The sequence below is a fragment of the Chenopodium quinoa genome, unplaced genomic scaffold (genome assembly GCF_001683475.1).
Source record: "Chenopodium quinoa cultivar QQ74 unplaced genomic scaffold, ASM168347v1, whole genome shotgun sequence".
NCBI lineage: Eukaryota > Viridiplantae > Streptophyta > Magnoliopsida > Caryophyllales > Amaranthaceae > Chenopodium > Chenopodium quinoa.
In genome coordinates this window covers 1,644,510-1,655,343 of record NW_018742263.1, presented here as the reverse complement: position 1 = coordinate 1,655,343, position 10,834 = coordinate 1,644,510, and positions in this window count along the sequence as shown.

Genomic DNA, 10,834 nt, shown 5'->3' with positions numbered 1-10,834 from the left:
AGTTATAATTACTTTGCAAACCTTAGCATCTTCATTATCCACCATTTCCATAATAAGATGATAAAATTTTGAGACTGTTAATGGATTACATGTGATTCAGGATTTATTGTCCAAGCAATGGCTCCCAATCATTTTCATGATTTGAGACCTTCTACTTGACAACCTACAATCATCGATGTTCAACAACGAACTTTTCCATTTAACATCTGTCTTATTATTGACTTTAAGGCAACAATATTCTCAACATATGTTTTAGTAGACTCTCCAATGATGCCTTTCATGTATTTCACTCCAAACGACTCACAATGATTTGGAATACTCAAATCACTTACGATCATGGAAATTTATCTTAAATTTCCGCACATTATACATGGATGCATATCCATGTTACCATTCTCAAGCCACGACACTTCTTGCCTCGTGCTTTTAAATGGCTTCCTTGATAAGGATCTAATCCTTGTTAAGGTTTGTGCTTGCAACATCAAAACTCAAGTTGTATTTGTTTACATGCGTCAAGAACTCATCCAACTACTTATTTAAGTGCTATGGATGTTCTTGACTATAATCTAATGATCTAATACTTAGATTAATGTCGACTGGTATTATATACGTACTTCACATGCTCTAAGCAAGTAAGTCGTCTGACGATTCCATATCATAGCTTTACATGATGGATTTAATTCTAGAATGATTCTCAATTCTATTCCATCCATGTGACATTTAGCTCATTCAATTACACTGAGTCTTGCCAAAATGTTTGCTATGTGATATGGTTGTAAGTCTCTTACTAGAGTCTTTCTTGGTTGACTTAGTATTTAGCCTAGCTTATACTTAGTTCAAACATTTACTTAGCTTCATACATATATGGGTCGAAATCCTTTCAAAGTCCTTCATGTTTAACATGGTAAATTCCTTTACTCATTTAAACATTTAATTAAGTCTATACCATAGAACTTAATTCCCAACATGTACTAAGTATCGTCTTTAGCTTGGTCCATTGTCGAAACTACTTTCAAATCTAAGCATTAAGCATTTGATAGTTGTTTCACAATAGAGTTGGTAAACTTCTCGTTGGACCTTTACTTTTGCTTCCACTAAACTTCTTGTTCATCAGAATTTCTATGTTTCTCCATAAGTCAATCCTCTTGTTAACTTTATGACAAAAACGTTCCAATTCCTTCATGCAATGCTTCCTTTAATCCCATGACGGATCCCATGTGCTTTCTTTAAAATCTAGCATTATTTAGATTTTCAAAACCCTTAGACTATTCCATAGTCACTTCCAAGATCTTATTTTGGGAAGGCAGTTTTGGTATCTATTTAGCCATATTTCATATGTGCAATTTTGCTAGATCAATCACGAAAAGACTTAAGCATTCCGATTGGTGAATAGGTTTTTATTAAAATCAACTCCTTGAAATTAATTATATCCTTTTCAACCAATCTAGCTATGTATGCATATACATTTCCACATTTGTTAGTTTTCTCCTTGAAAACTTATTTGCAATTGATGGATCTTTCATCCTTCATGCAAATTAATCAAGTTTCGAACATGATTTTCAAACATGGAGTTTATTTTGGATTTTCATGGCCTCTAACCATCATTCGGAATTTGGATTTGTCGTAGCTATCTTACAAGACATTATTCCTTTGCTTGTAAGTCTTAGGTTTATTTCTAACTTAATAGAAAATTTATAGGATTCAATCCAAGCCTTTGGTGAATTCTATACCTATACGGGGTAATTGCATCAAACACTGAGTTTTAAGGCGCTTTCAAAGCCCTTTTATCATGTTGATCTTACTCCAACATTTTTAATGTTTTGTGAGTAATGAATTCTCTTTTAAGGCACTTGTAAATTCCTTTTGAGTATTCTTGATCAAGCATTCTCATGAAGTCCTTTAAGGTCTTCCGAGATTCTCAGTTCTAGTTTATTGCTAAGCTCGATGGTCATCGAGTTCATTTTCCTCCCACTTGTCGTTTTGGAAACGTGTTACTTTCCAGAAAGACACCACTTAGAGCAACAAACATTATGTTCTCAATTAGGATGTGAAGGTAATGCCCGGTAGTCTCACTTGAATGCTTACAAAGAGACATGTATATTTTCTTTGGGTAAAAGTTCGTTGTGAAACAAACAGTTAGCTCCCACTTGAGCTATCTTTAGTCTTTATTGAGCCATTCAGCTCCCACTGAGCCACCTAGCTCCCACTGAGCCACTTAGCTCCCACTGAGCTAGTGAACTCCCACTGAGACTAAGAGCCTTAGACATATACTTGAAAAGACTTTTAGAAGTTATTTCTATCCATAACTGAATATGGCATCCTTTCTTAGCTTTGACATATTGTTTAGTGTAACATTAGTCATTTGTGCAAATCTTTAAGAACTTTATAGGAAGGGTTGTGAACAATCATCGTTTGAGTCATTTTCCAATGACATCGAGGTCTCCGTGAGGACACACTATGTTCTTTGTGGAGTTCTTTATGAAAATTTCCATTCATAACTTTGAGATGGTCACGCTTCTCTTAAACAAACATTGCTCGATCTAATCTAGAAGTTTTGATATCTTGCCAAGTCGATTCTGTACTTCACTGGACTCTTGAGCTATTCAGGTCAAGTTTGTTCACATTTGATGAATATAGCCATATCCTTTCAAATTCTTTGTGAAACGTTGAAGTAATTGATTCCTCTTTACCCTTCGGAGTCAATTGTCTATACCAAGAACAATAGCTCTCTGCTTTGTCGGTTTCAACAACTAAGACTTGCTTGTCTTAGAATGATTCCAAATCGAGCAACTATCAAGAGCCTATCTAATAGAATCTTGAGTACATTCTTGTCGATATGACGTTGCTAAAGATGTTTGGAACGCAAATCAAGCCCATGACTTGAACTTAGTGAGTTAATCATGTTAGGGAAATGTTTGTTTATAATCAAGCATTCTTGACTCAACGCTAGGATAACCATGCCATTCAAATAAATCTAGCAACTATTGCTCATTACTTTGAATGTGAGTCTTTCCGTCTGTAAACGGATCAATTGCTGATTATGGAACATAATAACCATTATTTGTTCCAGCCTTTGGCTTAAAAGGTCTTTAAACAAAACATATGACCTTACAGCTGATGTAGCTCTTCTTGCTTCATTATAAGCTTGTAAGTCGATAACTTAGCTTAACTTCAATAGTTTGAGGTCACTATCAAAGTGGAACACTCAAGCAGTATCTGATACTTGTGAAGATAACGAATTGCTAAGTTTACTACAATAACATGAACTCATGAGTTGAAATGGAATCTAATTCCTTTTCTTTGTTCCTTCTTTCCTATATTTCTTATCATACAATATCTCATAATCTTACTTTAAGAATTATTTCTTTAAGTACCTTGACTCTTATACTTTGTTAGGCATAATCAAGTACCTAGTGCGCCGTAAAACAAAGTTCCAACTTTTCCATTAATTCTTACTCGAATTACTACATCAATGAGTCCTACTCAATTATGTATGATGCGAAAAGATACATTGGTTGTCAAACATTGACAATCTTGAGTTTGCAACTCAATACCTCATGTTTTATCAAAACTACCTAGTATTTTGAATATATGATGTCCAACCGTCCTTTCGGACTTAGTTATAAAAGTCATTTATGAGAATTGTATTTTAGAAATGCTTTTCCTGTCTTTGAGAACTATTCTCAAGGATTTCCTTTACCAATCATGGAAACAATATTATTTGATTTAGAATACTATAAATATAAGTGAAAAGTATAACCATTTATCAAGAACATAATAAGTTTGAAATTTAATAGCGTTCATGCAAACTTTAATCTTATTAAACGTCTTATTTACGCATAAAAATTGTCCCTATTTGGCGAAAATAAGGCGATTCCAAGATCCGAAGAAACAAAGAGTGGTTAAGCATGCTTTGGCTTGTCTTAACACTCAATCTTCTAAGGTAACCATTGCCTTGCTAATGGCTCTAAGCCACTCTTGGTTAGATAATCGTCGCATCTAATGCATCTTTGACGATGTATCTCTTTTTCCACGGTATGTGGAGACTCCTCACTCATACCAATGAGTTCAACCAAAACCAACGTGCACACCTGGTGTGCCTTATAATCCTTGGAGAAGTGATGACACCTCGCTTTGGCGTAGCCTACCATCACCCTTGTTCGGTTGGTAAGTGTTGTTTTGGAAAGGCAAGTTTGACTCAATATTATTAGGGACCTAGGATTTCTATGTTGGTTGATTTAAGTTAACTTAACTAATCATCGCAACATAAAGAAAACCTTAACATGCATCTAACGAATAATTCACTTTTATATATAAGCATAAAATATAAAGCGAAATTATAGATGCATATTGGCAACTAGCATGACCCCTTGAATTCTTCAAGTCTTCAAAAGGTCTTCATTTGCAATTCAAGGCTTTGTCTTCCAAGATGCGCCATCTTCAAGACTTTAACCAAACTATGCAAATAATAGTGTCTACGAATAGGAATAATCTAAATATTAAGGTACAAAAAGACTTAATGGAGCGTAGACCGTATTTAGATTTACAAAAATACATAACGGCACGTAGTCCGTATTTTCTATCCTAATCGGGTCCCACTAGTTGACATTTCATGAAACCTGTGAGAGAGAATATACATTCCATTCATCCATTCACTATTTGTGAATGGCCCATGCAATTTACAATATCAAACAAGTAAAAAGCATTTAAACAACGCGCGCACTAGTAACCAATCTAGGTGGTTAATCCGATTAACACACCTAATTAAAACTAGTCAAAGTTGTTTAACCGATTATGTAATTGACGTCATTAATAATTGAAGCTCCCACTAAATTCTGCATTTCCCTTAATTCATCCAATTAATTAAGTCGGTAGCACCCAAACTTGTCAAAATAAAATTTTGTCAATGCCGCTCAAAACCGAGGCCTAGCTTCCCAAAATTTTAATTAAAATAAACAAAATTAATTAAAATAAATAAAACGGCAAAATAAGCAATATTAAGCCAACCGCATTTCAAGTGGCTTTCGCTTTAAGCGTTTTTCCAAGGAAACTCGAATAATCGCGGCTCATGCAAACCAAGCACACTAAGGCCATTCGCCTCACCGCACCAAGCACATACACACACAAAAGCTTCGCAAACACGGCCCGCGGCAAGCAGCCTTGAGCTGCTGCCACTGCCGCACGCACAGCCATGGCTGCTGCTGCGTGGCTGCTGTGGTCATGTGTTGCTGCCGCGCATATGGTCGCACGCAAGGCGGAGGAGCCACCTTGGCAGCCACATGCGTGCCATGGCCTCGGGATTTGATCCCATTTTGCGGGACATAATTAATTAATTCTAAATTAATTTTAGAACTAACTTAATGAGCAAAAATGAAAAATTTTTAAACAAATCCAACTTAATAAATTTCAAAGTGCAAATAACAAAAATAATTCCAAGAACCATTCTTAATTAAATTGGTTTAGCTTGGTGCAATAACAAAGTTAAGGCAATTTCTCACTTTTAATTTAATCAATTTAAATTAAACTTGAGAATTTGACAAAGTAAGGGGAAGTTGGAAAAATATAAACTTTAATGTTCAAATGAAAATTCCAACATCTAAATTTTGTGAATCCTTGAAAATTATATCTTCCAACATGAAGACCAAATTTCTATCACAAAAATTGAAACTTTATGTTTCCAATCAACTCAAAATGATTAAAACAACAAAGTTTAACACAAAATAACATGGAATTTAGTGGTTTTTAAAGTTTCAATCACTTATCACAAATAAAGATTGAATCTTTAACACTTAGGAAGCCTCAAAACAAAAATTTTCACACTAAAAAGCAATTAGTTTGCAATTATGTGAAAATAAATCAACCTTTAAGCATCAAATACTACCAAGTAAGTGTGCTTTAAGGGGACTTAAAAATGCAGAAAATAATGTAAATAATCAACCACATAATCAACAAGTTATGCCATTAATTTCAAGGTTAGAAAAGACTTAAAACTTTTCGTCAAAAACGAAAAATCCCTCAAAAAAGGCATTTCTGGTCAGAATTTGGCTAAAATCACATCTCCAAAGGCCTAAAAACCTTTCCAGAACACCTTTTCCACCCAAAATTCACTATTTTTGGGCGAAAATCTGGGTATCCACCCACAAAGGACGAACACGACTTTTTAGGTTCGTTACCTTGGAGTTAGCAAGGTCCGACCAAAACCCAAGTGTTAATGGAGTTTAAGAGTTTTCCCCAAAATATGGAATGCTCTTTCTAACTCCCACTCAAGCACTTTACTCCAAATCCCAAGGTTGGTATTTATACAGGAAAGTATGAGTGGAAATTTCTATCCCATCAATGTGGGATTCATGAAATTCCACAAATTAATTTAAAGCTAAATTAAATTAAATATATAAGCAAGTAATAAATCAACAAGTGTCCTAGTCATATGTAAAGAGGAGTATGGACCACTTGGAGAGGAGGGGACCATACTTGCTCCCCACTCCTTCCTCTCCTTGTGACACTTGTCCACACCAAAAAGCAAGCATACTTACTAGCTTCCCTTTTCTACCCGATCAAGGCCAACGGCCCAGCTAGCCTCGTACCGTGCAGGCTGCTAGCTACTGCTAGCTCGGCCCAGCACGCCCACGCACATCATTGCGGGCTTCTGATGCCGAGGGCGCTGCTAGCTAGCCACGCACATGTGCGGGCTACTAGCAGCAGCGCACGCCTGCACACCACGCACTGCTTGCAGGCTGCTAGCCGTGCTGTGCTAGCATGCCTCGCACATGGTGCGGGCTACTAGCCACGCCTTGCTAGCATGTCTCGCACATGGTACGGGCTGCTAGCTCGGCTAATCCCCTAGCACTTGGGATTCCGATGCTAGGGGTATTTTGGTCATTGTTGATTTATTACTAATTTGTCGTCTCGTCTTTTTATTATTTTTGACTCGACTTCTGACGCTCGATTTCGACGCTCTAAGCTCGAATTTCCGACGTCTAAATATTTAACACTCGGGCGACGAATTAATTTCTTCCGAATTAATTCGTCGAGTTGGTTCGTATATTTTGCTTGGGTGTGACCCGAAGGGTTCAGTCAAGATTAATCTGTAATATTAATTATATTAATATTAGTGATCGGAAGTGGCCTCCACCCAGGCATTCCGATCACTTGACCTTACTGAATATATTAGCTTTCTAATAATTCTGAACCCGCCATCAGAATAATACACTTGTTCGAAGGACACCATTCCTTTCAAAAACTATAAAAGAGAAAGAAAACAACCAAATTCTCATCAAATGGGTGCCATTTATGACCCCAATAATTTAGAGACTCTAGTCTTTGAGGATATTAAGGGATTTGTTGTTTATCGATGTGATATAGAGGTTGATTAGGTTATGTCTCTTGGAGAGTTTTTGTTTGAGGGAAATCTGAGTCATGAGTGTTCTTTTGAGGATTCTATGATTGATTTTCATGCCCTCATTGGTGTTGTAAGGCTTTGTGAGACCATTGTTTCTCCTCCCCTTCCTCATGTCCCTTTTTCTAGGGAATTGGACCACATCACCTACCATCCTATGTTCCTCCCTTCTTTTTTCTCAAAAAGCCTATTGAGGACCCTCTCTTCTTTGATGAGACTCTTCCTTCTCATCCTCCCATTATTGAGGAAATGGGTGATTGTGCCACCCAATAACATTTTAAGGAGAGTTATCCTTATTTTTCTTCTTCTTTCTCTTCTTATTTTCTTGATTTTTCTTTTGATTTTTCAATTTTCTTCTTTCATTTAGCATCTTCCTCCTCACTTGCGTGCAATAATCTTGTTGCACGTTCTTATTTTGTAATTTGCTCACTCTTTATCTTATAATATAATTAGTAGTCATTTGACAAGCTCTTACGTTTGTTGCAATATGATTTACTAGAGCGGTCTCGCTTGGACATTATACAAGCCTTTCTCGGGAAGTAACCTGAGTTTTTATTGCTTTCATTTTTTTTAGATTAGATTTTCTCTCACGGAATTGTTTGTATGCTTTTTGTTAGGTACATGACTTGATTTACACTTATGCATTGGTTGAATCAAGAATCAAGGAAGTTTGACTCTTATTTTTTGTAGCATATGGAAACCAATACTCAATTTAAGAGGAAATTGGATTTGAAAGGTTAAATTAGGTTTGTAACTTTTTTAAACCCACCGATATCAAGTAATATCTTTCCTAGCTCTTTCTCTAATGGTTAGTGACTTGTTGGACATGTGTTGGTTTGTTATGATTGATTTATTTCTTTTCCCCTAACATGGATTATTCAATCTATGTTTAAGCATGTTTCCTCATTAAAGCTTTGGGGAAGGTATTTAGTCATGTTTGGTAGGATTTTGATTCATGTATGCCATTCACTTGAGTATATTCATTTCCATATCTTTTCCTATATTTCAAAAAATCCAAAATGATTTTTGTTTACTTTCAAGGTAATTTTGGAAAATGTATTTTGTTAGTTCTTGTGGACATTCTATTTTGAGACTTGGATCCTTAAATGTTTTTCTTCGTATGTGACAAATGTGTGCACGGTTTGAGAGTGTCATTTGTTGACTCTAGGATGCTATATGCTAGGGTAGCCGGTTTAAGATCTTTTGGGTTCCATGAAGCCTTAGTTCACGGGAATGTGGTAAGATGGAGTTACTCTCTATAGTGGATTTGAAGCCATTTAGTTGGTAATTGCTTTATATTCCTTGTGAGCTTCATTAGTTCTAGCCTTTATAACCTTGTTGAGTGGTAATTAAGGATCCTTAGCTATGCATGTCTTAATCCTTGTTATGAGTTCTAGCTCCCAAAATCGTGACCGAGCTAGCTAGTTTAGGAGAGGACAAGGGAATTGTTCATTTTATTTATTTTCTTTTTGTTTTGTTACATATTTTGTTTTTATTTTTCATTTGCCTTTCTTGCTACCCCTTTGAGCCTATTCCCTTTCTTTATTATGAGCCACATTACAAGCCTAATGACCTTTCGTTTCCCTAACAATTTAGTTTTGTGACACGTGTCATTAGGTGAGAGATCCAGTTGGACCTCCCGGAGGCTAACACGTGTCAACTTTTTATAGGGCCATGTGTCTTGGGTAATACCCAAAACATTTTCCCCTTACAAATGTGACGTGGCTTTCCATGAGGCATTTGTGGTATTTGTCACACATGCGTCTGGGAAATTTACAGGGTTGCCACTGGATTCACTCGGCTTAAATATTATCATTTCCACTCATTTTTTTCATGTTCACGAATAAACATTTGAGAGAATCTGAGAGAATTTTTTACTTTTCTCAAAAGAACATTTCCGCCTGCCGCTTGCTTTAATCCGTTTGACACAATTCAAGCACTTTCACAAGGTAACCGCCTGCTATTTATTTCTCTTTATATTTCGCTTTTCCGTATGTGCTTGTTTTTCCCTTTTTATAAATGGTATCACAAACACACACGGCTCGGCCTAGAATAGCTGTCAGTTGGTCACTTAGGACGGTTGAATTTAGGACTAGGGGTGCCGCTTTCCCCAATCTTCACTTGTCTCTGAATCCGACCGTAACTATGTTTGTGCAGGACACTATGACCAGAACTAAGAGGACAACTCAAGCTTCCTTTGATGACGAGGATGAGAGTCCTATTAGGTTTCCTAGAAATGAAATCTCCTACCATCCGTCTAGCATCCTAACTACGCCAGATGACTCTATTTTGGAGGAGTCAAAAAGTGAGTCTATCGAAGAGACTTCCGGCTCCGGACATGGGTCGTCCCAGTTGAATGCTATCTCAGGTGGTCCTAGAAGCAAAGAGTGGCCGCCTGAGGCTGTTGAAGAGGAATCCGAAGAGGAAGCCGCCTCTATTAAGCGAGACCAAGAGGATACTTATTCTTATCTTCAAGAGAAGTACACCACGTACTTCTCTCACATTTTCGCTACAACACAATGGCTTATGTAGAAAAACTTAAAAGAGATCCAAGACACCTATGTGATGGGAGCCGGTTATAAAATAAACGTCCCAGCTCTTGGCGACACAGTATTCTGGCTGCCTAAACAAAGCTATGGGGATTCTTAATTTGGATGTTATGTAGGCACAATATAGGCGGGCCTTTGATTCCCACTAGATCCGGCCATCGAAAAGATCTTTGGCGTGTATTGTCTGGGTGTATGGCAGCTAGCACCCAATTCTTGGGTCAATATTTTAGGATTTGTGTTTGCTTGTAGGATGCAAGGAGTTGAGCCTAGCTTTGAGGCATTCGCCCATACGCATTACCTTAGTAAAGCTCCTTAGTCATCTAGACCCAGCTAGTTCACTTTATTTTGTAACAAAGGTTACATGATAACTTTGGGGAAAGAGAATAAGTATAAAGATTGGAGGAATGAATTTTGCATCATCTCTTCCCTAGACACCATTCGAAATAAGAAATTCAACTCTTAGAGCCAGATTCCGTATCTTTTGGGTCAAAAAGCAATTTTCCCGCCTGTGTCTATGATCAAGGGCGGAGACTAGGTCATTGAAAACTAATCTACCCTCGGTCAAAACTAAATTTGTAATCTCTCAACACACCCTAATACCTAGCATAGGAGAGAGTAGAGGGTCGAACCACTAGGAATGGGAGACGAATGCTAATGCTAAAGCTAAGCTTTCTCGAAGTAATGAAGTTAGGTGTGTATACTCTAAACAATAAAGAAGAAATCAAATAATATAAAGAACTAGGGTTAGGATCTGTAAATACTCGGAATGAATATAACTAATTTGGATTGGAGATGACTAAGTCTAGTGTTGCGAGGTAAAATCAATTAAGCAATCAAGAGAGTATGGTAAGCTAATCTTCTAGAGGTCAAACTAGCGTCAACTAAGAGA